Below are 25,436 nucleotides of genomic sequence, written 5' to 3'. Positions count from 1 at the left end.
AATTGATTAACCAGTTTTTAAAATAATTAACTTTTTAGATTTTGCATGTGCATTTCTTGCTCATTTGACCATATAACAATTAATTAGCATTAATTATAATGGATTGTGCCTTCACATTTTGCACATATTTTCCATTAGAGATGGCAGGCTTTTGTAATGCTTGAAATTTTTTTTAGTCCAACAGGAAAAGGCACCCCCCAGGAAAGAACTAGTAACTGGAAAGAAAGAGGAAGGGGGAAGCATGTCACATCTGCTAAAGTCGATATTTTGATTAATGAAGTGTTACAGTTATTTTTAATGTGTTTATTCGGTGGCACGCTCAGCAATATTAATCCTGATGGATGAAATGTGTTTAAAGCTCTGCTCACAGGATGAATGGTGTCTCCAAGTTAATAGAGATATAAATGGACTAAAAAAAGATGAAGAGAACTTAAAAATGAGTCATTCAAAATGAAATGACAAATTCAAAAACGCATCTAGGAGATAGGTTTGGGCTGCCCCAGAGAGCTCAGGTAAGAGGAAGCTGACTGACAGCTTCCTTCAGGGGATAAGCAGGTTCCAGATTCTTTGGGGTTCCTTTCTGGCAAAGCTCCTTCCCGTTTTTAACCAAATACCTTGGGTTTGAGCTCCTCCCAAGAACTAAAAATACTCTAGAGAAGTGAATTGTCATCCTTGTGGAGGCTGAGCTGGTCCATGCCAAGAGGAGAAAACATTTCCTCATTGTACCAGTTCAGAGAGGTGGGAAGGAGAGATGGAAAGACATGACTTAATGTCTTTCCTGCTTCCCCCCAAGTCCTAGAGCCCTCCCTCCCCATTCTCTTGCCTTGAAAGACTTTGCATTTATTTGCTTTATATTCCTGGCATGTTGTATGCACACATTGTCTCCCATTACATTGCCAGCAGGGTTTTATTCTTTGGGCTTGTATCCCCTGTGACTTACAATGCATAACACATAATATATTCTTAATAAATGTTTCTAAATTGATTGATTGACTGACTGATAAATTTCTTTCTGTTCTCCTAATTGTAGAGGAGCTACTGCAGCTTTTGGTGTGGCTATAAAATCTCAACTGCCAAAGACCACTAGCTATGTCAGAGGGCGGCCAGCCATCACCTTTCATCATTCTAGTTCTTGGGGCATCTTCCAGGGCCAACCTTCCTGTATCCACTTACTCTGTGCTCCCTGGAAACTCAGGGCTTCCCTTAACAAGCCCTCTCAGGCTGGGGTTCTTAGGAACCCTGATTCTCGCCTCCATTGCCATTGATCTCCATAGCCACAGGCTCTTTCTGACTTTCACTCTGAGCCCTCCTGATAGCACACTTAGTTTGAGAGGAGGATCCCTGAGGCTTCCCTGGGTAACAAAAGTGCTTTTTAACAGTGATCTGGAGGATGCCAGCTCTGTTGTCTCTAACCTGTAATCAAATCTTGCCTCTGTTCTCACTGCCTGTATATATACATGCACACTAAACACCCAAAAGCTCAGTTTCCTTTTCTGTGAAATGAAGGGATCAACCTATGTGGCCCCTGAGGTTCCTTTTGATCTATGATACTATTGAGAATTCCCCTACCTCTTTGCAAAGGAGTTATTTGAATGGGATGGGTTATGTTTTTAGGATTATAAATTGAAAACTGGAGAGAACCTCAGATGTCATCTAGACCCTCACCCTCATTTCTCAGATAAGGAAAATATGTCTTAGGGAGTTTAAGACACTTACCCAAGGTCAGACAGGGAGTATCAGAGATGGAATTCATTTTGGTTTCTTTTACTCCCATTCCGCTGTACCACCATGTAGAAGACAGTGATATGGTGCATTTTGGAGGGGAGAAAAATGGGTGCATATAATATCTCAAAACCAATTTTGTAACCTGTGCCTGACAGTCCAGGAGGCAGGGAGTGAAATGGTGGACAAATAAAGGACATATTTCTTTCTTATCTTCCGAGGAGACTAGGACTCTCCTTTAGGAAAAAAAAATTATTTGTTTGTTCATCAAATTTAAGAAACCCAATTAACTCCCTCCCTTCCTTCTCCCCCTCCTTGAGAGAAGATGTAATTTGCCAAAATGAGACATCTATATTTCTATTTATTAGTTTTTCTCTGGAAGTAGACATACACAAGTCATTTTTTGGATAATATTTCTTGTGGGTTAATGAGTGTTGTGAAAATTTCTCAAGATAACCAAAGAGACTGTGGTGTATCTTGGGGAATACGAGAGTGGTGGTGGTGGTTTAAGGAGAGGAGTCACATCCACTACAGGTCTCTTTTTTATAGCCCTAAAGGGCCTCCTTTCTAACTCAGTATCATAGAATAAACAAGCATTTATCAAAGTGCCTACAATGTTCCAGGTGCTGTGCTAGGTATTGGGGATGCAAAAATAAAATTGTCCCTGACCCCAGGGAGACTACATTCTCTGGAAGGAAACGTCATTTCTAGAGAACTAAACTAAATCTTCTCTTGGACCTAAGGTATGAAAGGGTTACTTAGGGGGTTAAAGTGTCTTTATGGCCACAGAGCAAGTAAAATGTGCAACTCCGACTAGACTCTATGTCCTCTGATTCCCAAGTCCTAGCAGAAATAAAGGAAATTAAATTGGGGGACAAAAATGGAATTATGCCCTTTACTTCTGAAAACTTTGGTTTCTCTATTCAGTACTCGGATGAGTGTTATACTGTTAAGTTGGTTTTCTTTTGTCCACCCTGCATAAATGGTAACAACGAAAATGGATATTTTCCCCTTCTTGTCTATTCCTCCTCATTTTTCTCTCCTGATTACCCTCCATTTCTCTTTTGTTTCTCCTTTTCATCTTCCCTTTTCCTTTCCCATCTTCGTCCCAGCCATGTATTCCTCTTTCTACCTACTCTTCTCTACTCTTTTCTCCATCTCCTTCCTTCTCTGAATCTTTGTCCATCTTCTGCCTCTTTCTCTCCAACTCCCATCTTCTCCCACCTCTTCCTGTCCTACCTTCTTTTCACCTCTTTTCTCCTACCCTTCACTTCCTTCTTCCTCTTCTTACCCCCCTTCTCCATCTCTTACCTTATTTCCCCTCCTTACTTCAAAAGGTATACCACACTGGATTTAAAAGAGGGCACCTAGATTCAGGTAGGGCACAGAAATAGTGATTCAGATAAAAGGGCTCAAGTCAGATGACTCATATGAAACAGAAGTAGTGAAGCATCTAGGCTAGGAATCTGAGATAATAGGAGGGGGGGGCAGAGAAAGTCAGAATGATTGTAGTGGTGACTCATCTGCCATCTGCTTCTCATTCAGAAAAGATAAGTCAAAGTACTAATAATAAGAAGCCCTGAAAATACCAGGAAAAAGTAAAGCAGTCATTCTTCTACTAGTTTTAAAAAAACTAGGGCTGGAAATGGAGATGGTGGAAGCCATTAAGTCAAATGTTCTCTATAAAAGCAAGTACATGTAGGTTTGAGGGGAGAGGAGGAGGAGGAGGAGGAAAAGGGAAAGGGGAGAAAGGATAACCTCCAGAGCTGAAGGAAGAGACCATTGGCTTCTTGAATATAACATAATCCATAAGTGCGGAAAGTTCATTACCTTATTCTCCCAGTCATGCCATAAACTGATCTGGCTTTCATAGGCTAGGACCAAGAAAGACCTTGATAAGGAGGCTAGCAACCATAGAGAGTAGTATGTCTGACATAGGTCTGATTCCTCTATTTACTCTACCACCACTACTATATTCCCCAAGATCCACCACAGTCTCTTCAGTTGTCTTGAGAAGTTTTCACAGCTCACTCCTTGTCTTCCCACTTCTAGATGCCACTTTTCAGATTATTCAAAGGGAGGGCACAAAGGCAGAGAAAAGAATATATAACAGAGGCAAATTTTTGAGTTGGTCAACTAGAGACCTGTATTGAAGTCTCCACTCTGTAGTTTCTAGTCCCTAAAGTGGGGGCCAAGGTTATTTAAGAAAATTAGAGCCTAGAGCCTAGAGATTAACCTTAAGATTTACCTTTAATAAGCTACCCTAAATAATAGGTTATTGTGCCCTCCAAAATCCTAACAAATTTTGACCTTCATATCAGAAAATTAATCTAGCCATGGTTGATTTGCTGTTAGTTTTACTTAATTATCTTTCTTTGTTTCAAAAAAAGACTTTGAGAGTTTGGGTGGGTATATAGACTATTTGTGCTTATATGTGTGTATGTGTAACTAGAACCTCTGGTGTGAGGGTTTGCTGAGACCTTCTCAGGGCTTCTTATCCACCCTTTCTGTCCACCTCTTACCAAACTCTCACCAATGGCTCCAAGAAGCTATAGAATATACAGCAGTCATGTCCCATCAGAACCAGCTCAGCAGACAGGCTAAACCAGGTTGAGGGTACCTGACAGACCCTAAGACAATGATGTCTACCCCAGGCATATCTGAGAACAATTTGTTCCACTGGCCATGAAGGTGGTAGAAGCAGGTAATATAGAGTGCCCAGTGGTTGGTCAGAACTGGAAGACACCAAGGTCATCCACTGCTCCCCAGACCATCACCTTTGGTCTTGACTTTTGTCTTCCCACTGGACTTTGATGACTCTGGAAGAGAGATTAAAACTACTGACTTTATGTGCTTCTGCTTCTCTTGAATCCAATTCAAACACAAGTCAAGTCATCACCTGGTGATGCCATTGGTCATCTTCAAAACAAAGAATGATTAACACGTGTATATCTGTGTGTGTATATGGAAGTTGGTATGTTAAAACCAATTTTTAAAAGATAAAAAGTTTTTAAAATGATAATACTAAAAAATCACAATACTAATTTAAGGTGTGTTTAATTATCTTTCTAGTCCAAGCATCAAAACCTAGAGTGAAAGAATGTGAAATTTATAAATGGTAGAGGTGACGTGTGGAAGTGAGGAATTGGCAATGGTTTGCAGCAGGAGCCGAGTGGCTGGGACTGATGACCTGTCATTCAAACTAGAACACTCTGTTCAGAATCTGACTAGGAGAAATGGTTGGAAAAAGGGGATCAGACCAACTGAAGTCTGAAGTCTTTGGCTTAGAAGACAGAAATGTCAGAACTCTCTTGGCTTTGGAGACAGAAAGAAGTCTATTGTTTCTTTAGCCTTGAAGACAGAAAGGAGAAGGGTCACTTGGCTTGGAGACAGAAAGAAAGAAGGACAAAAGTTCAGGTCTCTCTGATTTCTCTGCTGTGATATAGTGACTGAACTTCCAGACCTATCAGGCCATTTTCCCAAATTGAACTATATTCCACCATCCTCCAACCTAAGATTTATTCTAATATAAGGGAAATCCCAAACCCTCTTTCCCACCATTTCTTATCTTTTCTTTCTTCCCAATAAACCCCTTATTTAATTTAGAGAAAAGAAAGATTATTTTATTTGAGAGATCATCAAGAAGGGGAGGAAAGAAGGGAGGAAGGGAGGAAGGGAGAAGATTAACAGCCCTGATCTTTAGTTATCATTTACCATTCAAATAATCCCTTATTACAGAAGCCAAGATCAATGGGTAGGCCAACAATAAAATTCCTATATCAGGAAGGGAAATGAATGGATAAGGAAGTTGCCATTAAGACCTATAAACCTTTGAAGTCATATTTAGTCATTTTAGACTATGGTGATAATAATTCACTTTAAGGAAAAGACTATTCATTTTTGTTTCTAAATCCCCAACACCTGGCACCTAGCAGATACTAAATACTTGCCAATTATTGATTGATCAAATAACATTTTCAGTTTTGCACAGCACTTTACATGTGATATGTCTTTTAAAACAACTCTGAGTTTGCCATAATAATTAAAATTTATTATTAATTTATTATTATTCCCATTTTATCAATAGGAAAACTGAGGCTCCCAAAGGTAAAGTGCTTTGCAAAAAAATCATGTTCTTTGTAAGGACCTTAGGCAAGTCTTCCTTACTCCAGTTCTAGGACACAACTACCCCTACAGTACTCAAGGTATGTTCCAAAGACCCTGGGGCTCCCCTTCGCAAGGGGTCCCTGGAGTCAAAAGTTATTTTCATAATAATACTAACTTAATTGCCTATTAAAATAAACTCCTTTCTTTTCTAACTACATTATCTGTGTGAGGTTGGATTTCCTTACAAATTCTAACCAAAAGAACATGTCACAACAGATTGAATGCAGAAGCCGATATAAGAATCCAGCTGTCTTCTATTAAACCAGAAATTAAAGAGATTGGCAAAAATATATAAACAATGCTACTCTTCTCACTAATATTTTTTGTTTGGAAAAATGTAAGAGGGAGTTATATAGAAGTGCTATTTAATGTTAGTATGTTCGGTTTATTTATATTTCAAATTATAAGATAATTTTTTTAATTTATCAGTTTTAATTTTTAATGATAAACATTGATAGACACAATCTTCAGGGATTTTAATATGGTAAACATTGATAGGTGTAATCTTCAGTAATTTTTAATATGGTAATTTTTAACAGTGTAAAAGGGTCCTGAGACTGAAATGTTTGAGAACTTCTGTTAAATATATCACTCTGCTTCCCTTCCAAATGAACAAACTACTCCAATATGAATTTAAATTGTATGTGATTAAATAGGCTATTTCTATATTCTTCTTGACAGCTCTGTTCATTGCTGGGGATTATTAGGATTTCTGTAAGTAGAATCACAGAATGTTAATTACCTTAGGAATTTCCTGATTCAAATCCTTCCTTTTACAGATGAAGAAACTGAGGTTTAGAGAGGAGAATGGAGTTACTAAATATGCATTGAGTTAGTAGTAGAGTTAGGCATGAAATACTGGTTTCCTTATCCCTTATCTATTACCTTTGCCACTATGTTGAAAGTTGTCTTCCAGAGAAAGAAGTATTGGAATCCAGAGAAAGAACTGTGGGAGTAGAAACACAGAAGAAAAATAACTGTTTGACTACATGGGTCAAAGGGATATGACTGAGGATGTAGACTCTAAATGATCACCCTGGTACAAACATCAACAACATGGAAATAGGTCTTCATCAATAACACATGTAAAACCCAGTGGAATTGCTCATAGGCTATGGGAATGGGGTGGGAAGAAGGGAGGGAAAGAACATGAATCATGTAACCATGGAAAATGTTCTTACTTAATCAATTAAATGAAATCTAAAAAAAAAAAAAGAACTGTTGGAGTCATCTTTCACATCAGTGTATTTTTGGTTTTATTTTGGTGTTTTGGTTCTGTATGAGTGTGCTCTTACAACAATGACCAAGATGGAAATGTGCTTTGCGTGACAATAAAAAAGAAAGTAACCTTTACACTGAAAATTACAGTAAATTCCATTTGCCCTATTTTCAGCACCCACAAAAATTAGCTAAAAAAAGGAAGATGGACTGTTATGTCATCCTTTTGTCTCTGATAACTAGATATGTAGAGGGGGGCAGTTAGAGAGCCCTTCAGTGGAAAAAGTGCCAGACCTGGAGTCAGCAAGACTCCTCTTCCTGAGTACAAATGTGGCCTCAGACACTTACTAACTGAGTTACCCTGGGCAAGTCGTTTAATCTTTTCCTCAGTTTTGTCATCTGTAAAATGAGCTACAGAAGGAAATAGCAAATCACTTCAGTATCTTTGCCAAGAAAACCCCAAATGGTGGGGTCACCAAGAGCCAGACACAACTAAAATAATTGAACAACAAAACCAGAAGAGGACTGGTAAGTCATGTTAGTCCTACTCTAGGACAGGGAAAATGTGTTGAATTTGTGGTGCCACTAAAACATTTGTATCTTGTTCATGCAACAAAGCCCAGTGACTAAGATTTAGTCATTCTGTTACTTCTGTAAAGCAGAGCAAAGGAACAGAGAAAGGAGAAGAGATGAGATTCTGAAGCATGGTGGGTAGGAGTAGGAGTGAGGGAAAAGGAGGAAACAGAAAAGACAGAGAAAAATCAGGCCAGATGAATGCAGTTCTCTTTAACAGGAAACTGTCTGCTTGTCTTTTGCCTTGAGATCAAGATTGAGAGCAGTATCTCAGAAGATTCTGAGAACAGTGTGGGTAGGACAAGGTCAATAGCTTGGTTCATTTCTTCCAAAAAACACTCAGTGTTTCATCTAGACTTGCAGCTTCAAATAGTCTAAATGCTTTGGGTCATCATTTCCTATACGTGGCCTCAATATTTCAGTTTAAATGTCCAATCGTCAAGCATTTTTCTATCTTCAAATATTTCTACTAGTGATAACTCAGAAAGAAGCAAAAGACTTTTAATTAGGTCTTGCTTAGAGACTATTAACTCTTAGTTTACACACATTTCTTAAGAAATGTGGCTGTCATTGACAGCTAGAAGTTAAGGAGACAGACAACTATTAAGCAGACTCAAAAGTTCAAAAAGTATAGCAGGGGTCACTATTTAGTTTGAGTCAGACAACCTTGATTAGCTCAATTAGGGCATTGCTGTGTCACATCATAGTACATTTAAAGATAATTATAATAATGGCATTAGATCGTTAAGAAAAAGTTAAACTACATTTCATGCACTAAATTAACGAATTAGTGTACTTTGAAACATCTCCAACAAAAATGCCATTAAATCTTTTTAAAAATTTGGCACTTAAATATTTCTCAGAAACTTATCCATCAAGTAGCTTGTTCCTTATCAATGTTGGATGAATGAGGCATTACTATATACACCCCCTTGTGTAAAATCTATGGAGTTTTCTGCTCCCTCCAAACAAATAAGAGGAATTGTTTTTTTCTATTTATTGGATCAGCGCAAGACTATCTCTTATGATGTGTTTGAAGAGTCACAGATATAACCCAGTAGAGACATTTGGGCCGTAACTACTGATTGTTTTCTTTATCTAGCTAGTATCTTTCCTATGGAATCCTTGAACCCTTCAATACCGAATTGTACCTATGGGAAATATAGTTATCAATAATTATGAGAACGGGAGAGTATCGTTTGTGGACCAGCAAATTTCTCAATTTTCAAAAGGAAAATTAATTACTTTGTAAACAATCTCAGCAATATTCTAGTGCAAATGATTGAACACTTGGAAGCAGTGACTAAAACAAAAGAAAACAAAAATCATTGCATTTCCTCTTCTTCAAAGGCTTGCTATTCAACCGGCAGGTTGGTAAAAGCAACAGACATGGTGCACTTGGACTTCAACAAGAAATTTAATGATGTGTCTCATGAAAACCTACTCAAGAACAAGACCAAAAAATTGAGCTAGATGACTTTTCTTTTTACTAGATCTGTGACTTGAAGGCTATTGGTGAGAACACTATGGAGGAGGACTAGTTTGTTTTCAGCAATTAAAAGTCTAAAGAGAGTGGGTGGAATGAGAGAGGTGGTTCAGTAGATTGAAAGTCAGACCTAGAAATGAGAGTTCCTGGCTTTACATCTGGCCTCAAATACTTCCTCATTCTGTGACCCTGGACAAGCCATGTAACCCCCATTGGCTAGTCCTTACTGCTCTTCTGCCTTTGAACTGGTGTTTAGTATTAATTCTAAGATGGGTATTCTAAGGGTCTTAAAAAATAAATAAAAGAGTTGGCCAAGTCACAGAAAGGTTAAGGGACTTGTTCAGGGCCATATAAGCAATATGCATTAGAATCACAATTTGAATTCAAGTCTTCCCAATTCCAGATCTGTAACATTCTCCACTGGGTCACTCAGCTGACAACAATAATAACTCACTTTTCTGTTGCCATTTACAAAGTACTTTGCTTACAATAACCCTGCAAGTGAAAGAAGCCATGTAGTACTCTGCCCACTTAACCCATTCTCTGCATTTTGCAATTGGGAAAACTGAAGTTTAGAGAGAATAAGTGATTTACCAACATTCACCTCGCTGGCTAGTGGAAGACCAAGACCAAAATGGAGACCTCCTGGCTCTTTATTTAAGGATACTTCCACCCTACCTTGCTGATTAAACATGTTGACTTTAAATTGAAGGTATTTGCTATTATTATGCCATAGGTCTAGGTCCTCAATAGAACTAGGTCCCAATTAATGAAAAAACAAAGAATTCCCTGAAGTCATATTATTTGAAACAGTACTGCAATGTGCACTGGGCTAGAGCCACTTACCCTGTTTTGTATCATTTTAATTTCAAATAGTGCACATTCCAAAATATGTGATCCTTTCAGGGATTCATTATTCATGCTCATTGGGACCTGACTGTGCCACACTTAGCACAGTGCTTGATCTATAATAAATGTCAATTGAAGACTGATTGACAATATAATCCTCGATCGCGTGTTTATCAATGGCAAAGACAGAACTGCTTATCAAATTGGCAAATGACACAAATTGTGAGGAAAAGTGAGGATAGATGTGGAAAGAAGAACAGATTGAGTATCAACTTCAAGACTAGAATCTTCAGAATATCTATCAATTGGGGAATGGCTGAACAAATTGTGGTATATCATGCTGATGGGATACTATTTTGCTGTAAGAAATGATGAACAGGAAAGACCTACATGAACTGATGCAAAGTGAAATGAGCAGAACCAGAGCACTGAACACAGTAATAACAATATTGTGGAATGCTCAACTGTAATAGACTTCTCAGGAATACAATGATCCAGGTCAATTCTGAAGGACTTAGGTCAAAGAATACTATCCACCTCTACAGAAAGAATAACCATGGGAAAATATTCTTAATTAATTAATTAACAATTTTAAATTAAAATTTACCAAAAAAGAGTGATTGGAGTCAGAATGCAGATGAAAGCACAGAATTTTTCACTTTTTAATTTAGATTTTTGTTTTGAGGTTTGGGTTTTATAGGATTATTCACTTATAAAAATAAACAATATGGAAATATGTTTTGTATGATAATATATGTATTACCCAGATCAAATTACTTGTCAGCTTCAGGAGTGGGGAAGGAAGAGAGGGTGAGAATTTGGATCATATAACTTCAGAAAACTTGTGTAGAAATTTGTTATTAAATGTAATTGGTAAAAATAAAATGTCTACTGAAAAAAAGACTAGAATTTTCACTTCTGAGAGGATGATTTGAAATTAATGGGATTAAAAGTCAGTAGGGGAAAATGGAAAGTAACTTGTATATCCTTAAGCCTAAGAAAAATCGGTCAATATTAAAAACAAGGTTTGGGGAAAAGGACATTGGCAGTTAGGGGGGCCAGGAAAGGCTTCATGATGGATCTAGTATTTGAGCTGAGTTTTGACAGAAATAGAGGAGGGTAAGAGCCACAGCCAGGGCAAGATCTCAATAAGCTACTTGGATTAATGAGTTTTATTGACTTCTCTAGGGCAACATAGCCATTATATATTAGTGGGAGGACTTGTATCTAGGCCTTATTTTCTCTGAGGTCACCTTTCTATCCAACATACTACAATTTCCTTCTTAAGGAGTTGTGTTTTGTTTTGTTTTTTAATAACTCTCCTTTCTCATCTACTCTTACTCATTTTTTTCTCCCCTAGTTTATAAATAAGCTTCCTTGTGCCAGATACATGAGAAAATTCTGAGTTCTGAACTCCAGTCCTCAGCTTTACTTCTGAAAAGTGAACAGAAGCTCTAGAGAAGTCTAATGATAGGAAAGCTTATTGTTAGAGCCCAAGCCTGGGACTTCCCCTTTTGCACTGGCTGAGTCACATTATTTTTCCTGCTGTTGACATGATAACATCTGTTGTTGATTGATGATAGGACTATCTGGCCAATGTACATAGGTGGTTATTCATTTGTTAGCCTCACTGAATCTCTTCTTGGAACCTGACCAATTAGAAGATGTCCACTGGCCAAAGAAGATAAGACTTGCTTTATTAAGCCCAGATACTGTAATGAATGGAGAAATTCAAGACAATTCTCTTCTGTCACAATACAATCCAAGGTGCCTGCCTTGTGCAGTCTTGTTGATTTTGAGAGAGGGGTTTCTGGATGCATATATATATATATATATATATATATATATATATATATATATATATATATATATGTCTGGGTACCTATTTGGTTGACATATGCCTTTAAACCACAGGTTTCTCTTAACTGGTGGACAAATTATGAAAAGAGGAAGTCAAAAGATGGTTTCAACTGTGAAATTATCAAAGCAAATGAAGCATTCTGCTCAAATGGCAAGATTAGGAATGCCATAGCATGCTTTGGAAAATGGAATGAGAGTAACATGGGGAATGAGGTGGTCAGCACCCAATATGGATTAATGATTGCCTTTGTAGTTATTGCTACCTCATTCAACTAAGACAAAAAAAAAAGGTTTTCTATAGGTCTTAATCCAATGTATATGTTTTGCATGATAAAAATCTCCTGATTTGGGGAGTGGCATTGCTACAACTATCAGTTTAAAACTATGCAAGATCTTTGAAAGAAAAAAAAACAACTGCTTCCTGATTCAGAAGAGGAATTACTGACCAAGTAGTCATATCTAGTCTCTGCTGATAGAATTTATAATATGTTTATTTGAGGCAGGCTTCCCACATTGCTTCTGAGATCTTTCAGATGGCCCTTCTGGTTTTCTACAATATTGAGCTTTTCTGTACTGTGTGATTGCATCATAGAGAATTTTATCCCTAACACACAAGAAAGTGAAAATAACAAAAAATGAACAGCATAGACCAGATGAACATTAAGTGGGTATGGGCTTCCCTTTGCCTAATCCTTAAATACTAAGATAAGAGAAAACTTAAGTTAGGTCAGCTGAGGATAGTGAAGAGAAAAATTAATGGATATGGAAACTCATTAGCCTTAAAAGGCAACACTGTCAAGGCAGGCAGATTCTCAAATAAACTTTGGATAAATTTGTGAAATAGTCAAAAATGGCTACTGTGGAAAAATAATATTGAATTGTAATAATTTTTATATGAAACCTTTAAAAAAATCCTTTGGTTTTGAAGGTCAATCAGATTCCAAGATAAAGTAATTTGCTCTCAGAACTCCAGGCATCTCATTGGGAAGGCTTTTGTCTGAGGCCAGGTGGAACCTGCTCCTTATTTTCTTGGATGGGAGGGGTCAGCAAGCTCTGATTGCCATGCTGAACTGCCATGATCCAGGCATGTGACATGACAGAGAGGGCATGTTGGTGTCCTAAAGACTCATCTCTTTCTGTGATGAAGTAATGAGGGAGGAGTTGGGGTCTCTAAGTCTCCCTCCTCAGTAGCTATTTACAAATTAGAGATGTCTTAGAAAGTACAATAGAAAGACTGAAGGATAAGGTCACAAGGTATGTGTTGGCTTGTACAACAGGTTCCCACTGTCTTCTGATGCTCTTGCTCTTTAGCCCCACTCTTTCTTGGACCCAACTCTTTTGCCAGGCTTGCACTCATTGGTAAAAACCAATTCAGATTATGAAGGGAGTCAAATTTGCCATTTGAGTGATCAATTAATAAATTAACTTAAAATGAGGAAATATTGCCTCTCAAGAGTTTCTGTCCTTACACTTCTAAGTAAAAATGAGCTATCCCTAACCAAGGGGTATGTTAAAGAGGATGTCTGTGTCTTCCCACAGTTCCTTGCAGCTTACTATTAACAATAGAATCGGAGGGTGGTTGGGATCTAAATCTAATGAAGTATGGTCAACCTTATGTTCTTATATATAAGGCAGAATGTTGTTATAGAAAAAGAATGAATGTTAGAGTGTTGGACTTAAAGAATCATGGAACCTGATTTCAAATCTGGAGCAACATTTAAACTGTGTAGAGGATAGGACATGGGCACTGTATCCCCAGAAACCCAGGCAAACTATTATCAGGGAAACTTCCTTGCTCCCTTCCATCCTCGTGACTCTGAACCTAAAAACATCCAATGACCCCTCTAGGGTCCTGAGATGACTATCTTCCTTTGATCTTCCTCTAGATTTAAGATGGACAGAAAGATGCATCTCCAGGCTACAACTAGATACTATCAGACATCTGTTTGTTCCCTAAAATTAAGGAATCTTTATGCCCCCAGGCAGACCCCAGTATGATCACCCCACCTCATGCCTGAGTGACTAACACCCTCTGTTGTAAAAAGTATAAAATCCCCAGAACTGATGTCATGGGGTGGAGGGTAACAGCCTTTCCATTCATGCTGTCCTCCCAAGGAACTGCTCCCCATCTTGCTGTTCCACCTTGCTATCCTCCTGGCCATTCTCAACATTACCTCTTAAATTAATAAATTTCTCTTTTTCTTTTTAAGCTAAGTTTTGGAGTCTTGAATTCTTGCAAAAGGTATCCATCCCAAACCCCAGGGGTACACATCTGCACCTCCATAACAGATAAAGAGAGGAAAAATATGATAAAAAATGAAGTTAACAATTATAACTATGAATTTGAAAAAGATCAACACATACATAAAATGGAAGGAGAAAGCATTCTCCGTCTTAGATTATAAAGCACAAACAAAAAATTTTAACAGATACACAATACAAATTTAAAGGTTAAAACAGTTAATATGAAAATGATTGCAGCAGAATTTCTCATGCCTCTGACAAATTCAAAAAGCAAGAGTCATAATCACAATCTCATACATGTTCAAAGTAAAAATAGACATGCTTGAGAGAGATAAGCAAGCACACTACATTATGCTTAAATGTAACATAGATGATAAAATAATTTCAATACTTTGCATATGCACAAAATATAACAGTACCTAAGTGTTTAAAAGGAAAGTTAAACAAATTACATGAAGAAATCAAGAGTAAAACTAAGTTGGTTACTGAATATTCCCCTTTCACACCAACACAAATCTAGCAAAAAGGTAATGAAGAACTTAAGTTTCTGAATTGAAAAGTTAAATATGTCTTTCGTGAATCCTGAAAATTGAAAGTAGTAAGCTTATTTCCCATCTGTACATGGTGATTTTTAATAGATTGGTTATGTGCTAAAGCATAAATAAATGTAAAAAAGCAATTTTTTTAAAAACAACCTTTACTGACCACAAAGCAATAAAATAATTATTAATAAGGATTGAAAGGATTGAATTCAGAATTTAAATGGATGCTAAGTAATATTACTCCATGGAAAATGTGGGTCAAAAAATAAAACAGAAATAAATGATCATTGACTTAGAGCAATAGATAAGTAAGTCAAAGAAAATTACAGCAAAAATTTGGCATTCTAGAATTTTTATGACATACAAATGAGTCATTAGAAGAAAATTTATATCTCTAAACTCTTATATTAACAAAGCAGAAAAGGAAAAAATAAGTGACTTGCATACACAAGTTTTAAAAAACCTAAAAACCAACAAAACAAAAATTATAAATTTTGAAAAATCAAAGACAAAAAAAAGTTTAAACATACATTAACACACTGAACTGATCAATAAAATCTAGGATCTCACTCTTTTTAAAAATAAAATAGGGAGGGGGCAGCTGGGTAGCTCAGTGGATTGAGAGCCAGTCCTAGAGACGGGAGGTCCTAGGTTCAAATTTGGCCTCAGACACTTCCCAGCTGTGTGACCCTGGGCAAGTCACTTGACCCCCATTGCCTAGCCCTTACCACGCTTCTGCCTTGGAGCCAATACACAGTATTGACTCCAAGACGGAAGGTAAGGGTTTTATTAAAAATAATAATAATAATAATAATAAAATAGGGAATCCACTTGGTAATTTGATCCACAAAGAAAAAGAAAACCAAATTTCCATTAAAAAATACAATAGAGAATTCATATTAGATGAAAAGGAACTATAGGAAATCATCATATGCCATTTCATACAACAATGTTTCAACCAAAATAATGTTATAGAAAATAGACAAAAATTTTCAAAAATACAAAATACTTAAATTAAGGGAAGAAGAAATAGAGAATTACTCCAATCTAATTAAAATTGAATTAAACATACCACAAATTAATTCCCAAAGAGAAAATCCCAAAACCAAATACAATTACAAATGAATCTATCCAATAATCAAAGAGCATTATTTCCAATATAATATAAACAGTTTTGAAAATATGGAAGATATAATACTACCAAAAATTTTCTATGAGATTAATATGATCTTGATATTTGAACTATAAAGAGATAAAGAATCAAAAGGGTACCATACACCAATAACATTTGTAATGAATATTGGTCCAAAAATATTGAAAAAGAATAACAAAGAGGCTATATAACAACACATTTTTTTAAAAGTACGTGTGTTCTACATCTCTTATAATCAGAGAGATGCAAATCAAAACAACTCTGAGGTATCACCTCACACCTAGCAGATTGGCTAACATGACAGCAAAGGAAAGTAATGAATGCTGGAGGGGATGTGGCAAAGTTGGGACATTTATTGCTGGTGGAGTTGTGAACTGATCCAACCATTCTGGAGGGCATTATGGAACTATGCCCAAAGGGCGATAAAAGAATGTCTACCCTTTGATCCAGCCATAGCACTGCTAGGCTTGGACCCCAAAGAGATAATAAGGAAAAAGACTTGTACAAGAATATTCATAGCTGAGCTCTTTGTGGTGGCAAAAAATTGGAAAATGAGGGGATGCCCTTCAATTGGGGAATGGCTGAACAAATTGTGGTATATGTTGGTGATGGAATATTATTGTGCTCAAAGGAATAATAAAGTGGAGGAGTTCCATGGAGACTGGAACGACCTCCAGGAAGTGATGCAGAGTGAAAGGAGCAGAACCAGGAAAACATTATACATAGAGACTGATATACTGTGGTACAATCGAAGGTGATGGACTTCTCCATTACTGTCAATGCAATGTCCCTGAACAATCTGCAGGGATCTAGGAGAAAAGGCACTATCCACAAGCATAGGACAAACTGTGGGAGTAAAAACACCGAGGAAAAGCAACTGCTTGACTACAGGGGTTGAGGGGATATGACTGAGGAGAGACTAAATGAACACTCTGGTGCAAATACCAACAACATGGAAATGGGTTTGACTCAAGAACACATATGATATCCAGTGGAATTGCTCATGGGCTATGGGAGAAGTGGTAGGAGGGGGGGAGGGAAGAAAAGAAAATGATCTTTGTTTCCAATGAATAATGTTTGGAAATGACCAAATAAAAATTAAAAAAAAAAGTATGCATGATAACCTGGTTGCCCTGGTTTCTTGCCCTGGTTGCTACTTTCTCCCTCTCATCTTCTATGGCCTTGTGGATGAAACCAATAATGCTCTTGTGCACAGCCTGCCCTCGCCCTCTGGGAGCTGCTGGGTTCCCTCTCTTCCCAGCTCCCAAGGACATTTTTTGCATGCCCCACCCTTCTCTCTGGATACCAAAGCTAGAACTTTCTCCCTCAATTCTGTCTAGTAATCAGGGGTTCACAGACAGCTTGAATTTGCCCTCTGGGCACTCCAGTTGGGAAAAGGTTCACCAACTCTGTCTATGGTATAACAAGTCAAGACTCATGGTTGTCACTGAAATGTGTGCATTGGTTAATTCAGCTAGATCTTCTGAGAAATCCTAGGAATAGTCAACAATATACATATTCATCTTTTAAAGCATCTGAACTGAACAAGGCAAATAAGTTAGTACTGTTGGAAAAAAAAAACATGATTATGGATTTCTTTCAATTTTGTTTGAAAATTTTGTGGCATTTTGTTTGCAAATATTTTTTCTGACCTGAGAGATTTTTAGCAAAGCAAATTGTTATATTGATTCTCATGTTTTAAAGTCAACACATGTTTGGTAAGTTTGATGACGAATTTGTAGGACACTATAGTGGCTTTTCAATCTGGAAACTATCTGGAAGGGAATCAGAGCCAAATTTACCAAAGGGTCACAATCTGTGGAAGAAGGGTAGATACCCAGTCCTACACAACAAAGCAACCTAGTGATGTAAAGAGAATAGGAAAAATATTTGGAGTTGAGAAAGGAGGCCATCCCATATAGAAAGCCAGAGCATGGAGAGAATATTCAAACTGTGTAATTCTTTCGACTTTCATTCAACTGTATGGTCCAGTAACTTTTCTATTCACTTCACAGTGCAAATTAACTTACCCCTATGTGGGAAACCTATGAAATGCTGCCATTTTCTAATCAGATGAATGGTCCTAGCTTAAGTGACCTAAACAATGATAAAGAGATATGGTTCTAAATGAGTGTTACTGTATGGGTCAATGGGAATGTTTGAAAAAGCAGGCTAAGGTCCCTATTCTCGTAGAAGCATAGATAGGCAGTCTTACCCCTATGCTCCTTAATGCCTGGGGAGAAAACGAGGACTGAGGACAGAGGCAAACAGATAGGTAAAACAGCCAAGCAGATAGACAGAATTAGAGACAGACAGAAAGAAAGAACCGGAGACCAAGACAGAGTTACAGACGTATTGATAACAGAGACAGGCAAAGAGATACACAGACAAAGAAAATCAGAAACTGAAAATTTCTGAGACTGAGAAAGAAGCCTCAATTCATCAGGACTGAATTAACCAAAAGATTTTTATATAGTGCAACCTCATTCATAGAATCATAGGATTTAGAACTAGAAGGAATCCAAGAACCTTCCAAGCTTCTTATCTGATAAGTCAGGAAAGTGATAGCTAAGGGACTTACCTAACTTGCCTACCCATAGACCTAGGGACTCAAACTCCAGTTCTTTGATTCAAATACAATACTTTTATTATTATATATTATTACATATTTAATACACACATATATACTATATGTGTGCATCTGTATATTTCTTATTATACACTGCTTCTCCTCATAAGGTTACCTGGATATTCTCCCATTCCACAGAGAAATAAGAAAATAATAGCAATTATAAAATTCTGATATTTTTTTCAAATAAAACTCTCAGAATATCTATTGAGTTCACTACAGATTCAGAATAATGTACAAAAAAGATGACCCCAAGGCACTGAGGGATCTTCAGTTACCAACAAATGATGCACTTTGTTCTCAATGTACTGAAGGAGAAATTACAATAATATGTATTATTGAATTTCAGCAATAGTAATTAACTGGAAAATAACAATTAACTAGAACATTTTATTCCCTAATTATTCTGATGATATGCTATATATGCTGGGGTGTATCCATTTATCTCTATATATCTGTACACATATAGAACTAGATGATATAGATTAGATATAGATATATACATAGGTTTTGTCTAACCAGTTCTTGAATGCCCTAGAAATGAGTTCCATTCATAAGAGAGTTAGAATGACAAATCACCTCTCTGACCTTCACTGCCACTATCCAGATAGAGAACTAGGAATTTCTAAAATTAATGTAGGTCTGGATATTCTTTTGTTCTACATACTAATTAATTCAGACAAAGAACGAGTTCAACAGCAAGACATTTAACTGAGACAGAAATGCAAGATAACTGAAAACTTAATACACATTCCACAAATAAAGACAACTCAATCCCTATTTTTCCAGATTAGTTTAGAAAATTACCTTCTCCAAATTCTTAACTTTAGTATAAAAGACCTCAGAAAGGTATCTTTCTATATCAAAAATTAGTATGCTCTAGGAAGAGTGCTAACTTGCATTACCATGAGGCACTAAGCCATTTCAGGTTGTAGTCACCATTTTCCAACTTGGAGGCAACTAAGATGTCTCTCCTCCTTGCTCTATTCTAAGGAAGACATGAAGCCCAATAATACCAACTAAAACCTGGTACTGCCACCATGATTCTTTTTTTAGGTTTTTATTGCTATTTTTTCCTTACATCACTGTAGTATACCATGCATTCCCTCTTCCCCCTCTGCAAAGGCATCCCACATGAAAATTATTACTTTTGGGAGAAGAAAAAAAAAGACAGTATATTTGATCAATATATTGAAAAAGTCTAAAAATACGTGTAATATGTAACACCTGTGGTCTTTCCACCTGCCTGTAGTTCTTAAAATAGAAAATATGAAACCAATAAAGGTTCTTAAGCAGGAGTGGGGCATGGAATGATCAAACTTCTTCTTTATGAAGATGATTTTGGCAGCTATGTAAAGGAGAGGCAGAAGTGATAGACCTCGACTTGATAAAGAGGTAATGGATATGAAGTTTAATATTCTGCTCTTCTCCCCAGGTATCTCCACACCAATTTCCCAAGCTGTCAAAACCTACTAGCAATATATGAAATGGAGTTTTTTTCTATTTTGATGAGTATTCATTCTCTGGTCTCAAGTACCCTGGAAAATATAATCATTCCCACCTTATCCATAATGAAAACAGTTAAATCAATTAAAATTTTCATTTTTTCCAACAACAACTTTTCCTTCATCAAAATGAAGGCATTTTTTTTTACCAAGGACAAACTAAAACAATTGTTACTTTGTAGAAAATGAATAAGTACACACTATCAATTACTGTCCCTACTCTCCTCTATTACCAAGTTCTTCCATGCTTTTATTTGATAAGTAAACTTCTTTTAAAACTACAGAGTGCTACATAAATATAAACTATTACTAAAATATTGTTGGAGACCCAATAAGTCAAATGAGGTAGGCCAGTGGATGTGTTCTCTTAAGGAACAGAGGCTGCTATTATAGAAAGAGTAAAACACACAAAATGGAAATGCCCAGATTTAAGCTTAGGATTTTAGACTTCACATTTGTGTGATACTAGACCAGTCATTTATTTCTCTGAGCTTTAGTTTCTCAATTTATCACATGAAAATAATAATAATGCTTCCCCCAGAGAATTATTGTGAGGAAATCGCTTTATAAACAAAATGTCAGCTACTAAAGGAATACCAAAGACTCTTTTTCAGTAAGCAAATATGGAAAAGAGAAATGCCTTCCTCCATTCTTTACTGGTGCATAGTGGAAAGAGCCTTGGACTGGGAGTCAGAAAACCTCTGTTCCAGTCTGTGGTTCCTCTAATTACTGCTTGAATGATGCTGGGCAAGCATCTACTTTTCTGGGCCTTATTTTCACCATCAATAAAATGGGAGTGTTGAAATAGATGAGCTCTAAGACTATAGCACTATGTGATTCTATATTCCCTCACTCTCTTGTTGTATGGGAATAAGTCCACTTGAATTAGAAAATTGTCACCAGTTAATATCATCAGAGACATATCCTATGCTACACCTCAATCATATTTCTTTTTCAAGTTGTCCAGACAGTGTCTTGAAGAGGTATATCGTAGGATATCACAAGCAGAGACGCCTGAATGGACACATGCCATAGATTCATGCTTGCCATGTGCTTGTTCCACAATTAGGTGTGTTCTTACTGAATTCATTTTTTGATGAAAATGATGAAGCTAAGGAAGGATTAAAAGGCATCTTGGCCAGGAAACAGGATGCATTGACTGTCTATAGATAGAAGAAAATTGCCAAATGTCTGCATATTTATAAGTATAATTCTTTGTAATTTGTCATGAATACATTTGGCATATTAGTAAAACCAGTCATGATAGGAATAATAGGCTTAAGCTTAGGACTTCATATGGATTCTATATACTTAGTGCCAAAGGAACCTGAAAACAAGCACCAAAGAATGTCCTTAGAATAGTGATAAAATTATTCATAAACAATTTGAGCAATAAATGGACAATGAACAAGGAAAATTTCTCCCCTTTCTTATTTTAATATATTTTTCCATCTAATATGACCTTTGTTATTCCAAATAGGAAGCTAGACAAGTTTCTCAGAGTTCATGCTAATTGCAGATACCCTTTCTAGAGAGTTTGCCTAACCAAACTAGAACATAAGAGAGAGGAGTAATTTTGGCACTGGTCATGGTTATGCCATAGAAGGCATAGCATTATAAGAAATCTCCCTCAAACTCAAAAGTTTTTTTTTCATTTCCTAAGAGCTCCAATTTCTTAGAATCACAGATTAAAAGCCAGAGGGGCTTTAGAGGAAATTAAATCTGGCCCCTTAATTTTACAAATTAAGAAACAGAATCCCAGAAAAGTTGACTTCTCTGAGGTCACCTAGAGTGGCAAATAATGTTATTATAGACAACACACTAGAGTATAGCAAGAATTCAAATGCAGGAATAAAAATAAGAACTAAATACCTAATCCTTATATCCTTCTCCCTAACTTTCCCAATTTGCAGGTATAGTTTCCCAATTAAGGACATTAATGTGACAAAAATAGAAAATTCAGTTTCATGGGCACAATTTTTAAAACAACTTCACAAAACAAAGATGTGGCACTGGAGTTTTTAGAAGTTTTACTTGTGTTGTATTATGCAAAACACTGGGCTGAATTTAAGATGAAAGTTAAACCGACTAAATACAAAATCCCAAATAGGTCCCATAACTGCTATAGAAATGTAGCATGAGTGGGACTGGGTGAGACAGGAGTTTTGAGGGGGGAAAAAGACCTCTCAAAACTCTTCTTCGAACACCTGACAAAACAATCATCCTAAATACATCGGCCACTCCCATACTTCTCTCCTCTGACACTGACACTTCTCTACAGCCCTTTAATGCCTGGACTATTCCAATCATCTGCTGGTTGATCTTCCTGAGTCATGTATCTCCTCATTCCAGACCATCCTCTAATCAACTATCAAATTGTCCTTCTAAAAGTACAGTCCTGACCATGTTACAATCTCTCTCCAATTTATTATACTCCAGTGGTCCCCTATCACCCTCAAGATTAAATATAAAACCCTCCCATAGATGTTCAAAGCAAAAGCACCATCTGTCCCTACGCCACATTTCCAGTATCCTTACTCCTTAAAGCCCACTCCACCCAACTCTCCAATATAATGATACTGACCTCCTCATCCTTCCTGGACAAAACATTCCAATTCCTAACTCCAGCATTTTCACTGCTTTGTCCCCCATGCTGGAGTGCTTTCACACTTCATTTGTGCCTCTTTATTTCCTTGTTTTCCTTCTTCTACTCCCAGCTAAAATCTTCCTTTCTACAAAAAGCTTTTCCTGATTCTGCTTAATTTAGGGCTTTCCTTCTGTTGATTATTTGCAATTTCTCCTGAACATAATATCCTGAAATAAATATCCTAAAGATATTTGTTTGTATATAGGTATGCTGTCTTCTCCATTAGAAATGTGAGGTCTTGGAAAGCAAGGACTGTCTTGGATCTGTCTTTGTTTCTCCATCACTTAGCACAGTGCCTGACACATAATGGGGGCTTAATACACTCTTATTGACTGACTGATTTGCTGACAGACCATACATTTAATGGCTCCCTAAGACCTCAAAAGGGGAAAAAAGGGCAAACTTCTGTTTCATGTTGAATATCCTTCATAACCTGGTCCCATCCAAATTCTAGGATAATTTCACATAACTCCCTTTCATGCATCCTACATTCCATCCAAAGGATACAGGGGATCTAAAGAGATAAAGTAGACAATTTCAATTATATGAAATTAAAAGGTTTTGTATGAACAAAATCAATGCTGCTTCACAGCTGTCTACTGGGGAAAATTATTCACAACAAATACTTCTGATAAAGGTCTGATATCCAAGCTATATGGAGAATTGCCACAAATATATTTCAACAAAAGTCGTTCTCTATTAGAAAATTGGTCAATGGATATAAACAGTTTTTTTTAAGGAACTATTAACAATCATGTGAATGCTCCAAACCATTAATGATAGGAGAAATGTATTTTTAAAATTCTAAAAATTTTGCTGATGCCCATTAAATCAACAGAGATGATTAAAAGTAAAAATGGTAAATGTTAGCAGAACTTTGGAAAAAGGGGATACTAATGCACTACTTATGATGATGTGAAATTATCTAACCATTCTGGAAAAAGTCTATAATCACACTAGAAAATTCTTTTAACCTAGAATTATTCTTGCTGGACAAAATACACCAAAGATGTTGGAGACAGAGGAAAAAGAGCACCGTATATATATTTTTTAAATATTGCAATGTGAAGTGAGCAGAGTCAGGAAAACTGTACAGAGTATTGGCAAGAAATTAGGATGATCGGGACTTCCAGGTAAACATGGCTACAATCTAGACGCGACTCTCTTCGCCTCCTCAGAACCGAATGAAATAGACTACCTCAAAAGAGCATAAAAATCACCTTTGGAAGAAAGGAGGGACACTCCAGTACCCCACAGAAATGAAGGTACGTGGGGTTTGAACATTTCCACACTATAAAAAGGAGGAAAAGCTCCCACAAAAACATAAACTGAGCTGTACCTCCCTCCCCCCCCACCAAACCAGAGTAAGCTATCAGAGCACTCACTGGGACAGCAAGTGAGTGAGGAGCATCTCTGTCTGGGGGGGGGGGGCACACCAGGGTCCTTGGGATCTAAAGACTACAAGGAAAAGACCTCTCAGGGCAGTTTCACGGGAGAATCCTGTGCTGAGCACAGGGGGCTGAGGAACTGAACTCCAGGGCGGTTGCACTGAGCACCTGGGCGGAGCTGAACACCTGGGCGGGCTGCGCTGATCACCTGGGTGTTTGGGCTGAACACAGGGGCCCCGCTCTCTAAGAAACCTCAAAGGCTGGGAAGAATTAGTCTGAGGCAACCTAAATTCACAGAAAACCCACCCATATCACCCAGACCCCAGACCAAAAAAAGAAAGTGGAATAAAACCACCAAAGCGATGGCTCACATGTCCCAAAATCAAGCCTCCAAGAAGAAAGGGGGGGGGGGTGACTATTGAAAATGTTTATGGAGGGAGTACCCAAGGGAAAGAAGAGAATGAGGATGAAATCCAAACAAAATCAGAACATGCCTCCCAAAATGGAAACTATCCACAAGCTCTGGAAGATCTCAAACTGGAGCTTACCCAAAAGATGGAAACCTTTTGGAAAGAAAAATGGGAGAAAGAGATCAGCAGTCTGATAGACAAGACTTCACAATTGGAGAAGGAGCTGGAAGCATCTAATAGGAGGGCAGACAAAGCTGAAAAGCAAAACCAGTCCCTAACGACCAGAATTAAGCAAATGGAAGAAAGCGAGATTACAAAACAGCAAGAATCAATAAAGCAAAGCCAAAAAATTAATGAATTAGAAGAAAACATGAAATATCTCACTGAAAAGGTCACAGACTTGGAAAACAGAGGAAGAAGAGACAACCTCCGAATTATTGGTCTCCCCAAAAAAACAGAGATAAACAAAAACCTACATGCTATTCTATAGGAGATTATAGAAGAAAATTGCCCACATGTTCTGGAGCAAGGGGGCAAAAGAGAAATAGAAAGGGTTCATAGAACAACTTTATACTAAATCCCCAAAAGACGACCCCCAGGAATGTAATCGCCAAATTCAAGAGCTTCCAAGAAAAGGAGAAAATCCTACAAGAAGCCAAGAAGAGGAGCTTCAGATATAGGGGGGCTTCCATAAGGATCACACAGGACTTAGCGGCTAACACACTAAGAGTCCGCAAAGCATGGAACGCGATATTTAGAAAGGCAAGAGAGCTGGGTCTCCAACCAAGAATCAACAACCCAGCAAAACTGGCTATATACTTCCAGGGAAAAGTATGGGCATTCAACAAAATAGAAGATTTCCTAGCATTTGCTAAGAAAAGACCAGAACTTAGTGGAAAATTTGACATCCAATCACAGAAAGCAAGAGAAACATGAAAAGGTAAATATGAAAGAAAGGGAAAAGGAGATAAATCTTATCTTTTTCTTCAAGTCAAACTCTCTTCTATAAGGACTACATTTACATCAAATTATATATATTAATA

This window comes from Monodelphis domestica, chromosome 6 (genome assembly GCF_027887165.1).
Source record: "Monodelphis domestica isolate mMonDom1 chromosome 6, mMonDom1.pri, whole genome shotgun sequence".
Taxonomy (NCBI): domain Eukaryota; kingdom Metazoa; phylum Chordata; class Mammalia; order Didelphimorphia; family Didelphidae; genus Monodelphis; species Monodelphis domestica.
This window is presented reverse-complemented; position numbering follows the sequence as displayed.